We start from the raw sequence: 1,762 nt of genomic DNA on the forward strand, positions 1-1,762 counted from the left end.
CCACAGTCTAGAAGGTCTAGAAGCAGTATGGTCTAGTGGTTAGAGCATGGGCCTGAGAGTCAGAAGGATCTGGGTTTAATCCTGGCTCTGCCACTTGTCTGCTGTGTGACCTTGGGCAAGTCACTAAACTTCTCTGTGCCTCAGTTACCCCATCCGTATAATGCGGATTAAGACTGTGAGCCCCATGGTGACAGTGACTGTATCCAACCTGATTAGCTTGTATCTACCCCAGCACTTAGAACAGTCCTTGAAACATAGTAAGTGCTTAAAAAAATACCGTCACTGTTAGAGAGCAGTGAGATAGTCTGGTGATACCTATTCTTTTATTTTGTACTCTCCTACTTGCCTAGTGTAGTGCTCTGCTTACAGTTCTTGTCTTGTCTTATGCCGTTGAGTCGTTTCCAACCCTTAGCGACACCACGGACAAATCTCTCCCAGAATGCCCCACTCTCCATCTGCAGTCATTCTGGTAGTAGATCGATAGAGTTTTCTTGGTAAAAATACGGAAGTGTTTTACCATTGCCACCTTCCGCACAGTAAACTCGAATCTCCTCCCTCGACTCTCTCCCATGCCACTGCTGCCCTGCAGAGGTGAGTTTTGACTTGTAGCAGATTGCCTTCCACTCACTAGCCACTGGCCAAGCTAGGAATGGAATGGGTAGGCCTCTGCTTGATTCTCCCTCCTGTAGCAAAGCCCAGTAGAGTACTGGAAACTCTCCAGGTGCGACCCAAGATGGGACTGCATACTGCTAGTTCTCAATAAATACCATTGATTGATTGATGTGGCCACACTCAGCTCTTTCTTCTCTCTTTCTGGAGATGGCACTGATGGTAGCACCTCCAAACAGGCAGCGGCAGACGGTTATGATGACCCGGTCCCTGTGATCCCGACCAATGAACTGGACCTGATGTCCTCATCCCCGTTCCCTCAAGATTTCAGAATGCAAACCAACAATCCACATCGTATATGTTGCTACCTACATGTTCTGATGTCCCCCTCTAGATTTAAGACTACTGAGGGCAGGGAACACATCTGCCAACTCTGTTTTATTGTACCCTCCCAAGCACTTATTACAGTGCTCTGTACAGAGTAAGCGCTCAACAAGTAGCACTGATGATGATGATGACAATGACGATACGTACTCCCAAGACCCAAATTGGCTCCTGAAACACTCCTCAGCACAGTTCCCGGTTCTTTAATTGAAGAAGCTTGTTGGTAATTGTTTTGTCGCGTCCTTTGCTTTTATTGTTAAACCTTCATTCTACACTCACAGCAGAGATTCCCCCCACGCTTGCTGGAAAAGAGTTCTCCCGATGTCAAGATAAGTAGGAATTCAATAACTGCTGCATGTACTGTAACGGGTAAATGAGCGAGGACTTGTAAGAATATAAATCTGGGGTTTTAAACTCCACTAAGGAGGTAGAATTTATCTATTTACTGGTGCTAGGCTCTAAATGCTTGGCAACCTGAGAGGTAAATGGTCCGGACGTCTCCGTCGTCCAACAAAGTTTTCCACTGACCCTGAAAGTTTAGACTAAACTGTCACCGAGACCGAATCTTACCGTTGGTCCCAAATTCCGAATGGGAGCTGTCAGACCAGGTAAAACAAAAATGATGAGAGGGGCCTACTGACTTCGCTTTGTATATGGCTATTGATTTCCACCCTCGCTTACCAAATGACCCAAAACAGGAATATAAAATTCTTTCCTGTTAAATCTCCTTGCATATGAGATCTGATAAAAGGAAATTCAATTCATAATT

At 45.5% G+C, this 1,762-nt stretch overlaps 1 non-coding gene across 1 annotated transcript; it reads right to left on the minus strand.

Moving 5' to 3' along the window:
- Positions 1–601: 601 nt before the first annotated feature.
- LOC119934271 lies at positions 602–739 on the minus strand. Its single transcript, XR_005452896.1, has one exon. It is a non-coding gene; the product is annotated as a small nucleolar RNA SNORA7 (small nucleolar RNA).
- Between the last annotated feature and the right edge of the window lie 1,023 nt (positions 740–1,762).

This window comes from Tachyglossus aculeatus, chromosome 1 (assembly GCF_015852505.1).
Source record: "Tachyglossus aculeatus isolate mTacAcu1 chromosome 1, mTacAcu1.pri, whole genome shotgun sequence".
NCBI lineage: Eukaryota > Metazoa > Chordata > Mammalia > Monotremata > Tachyglossidae > Tachyglossus > Tachyglossus aculeatus.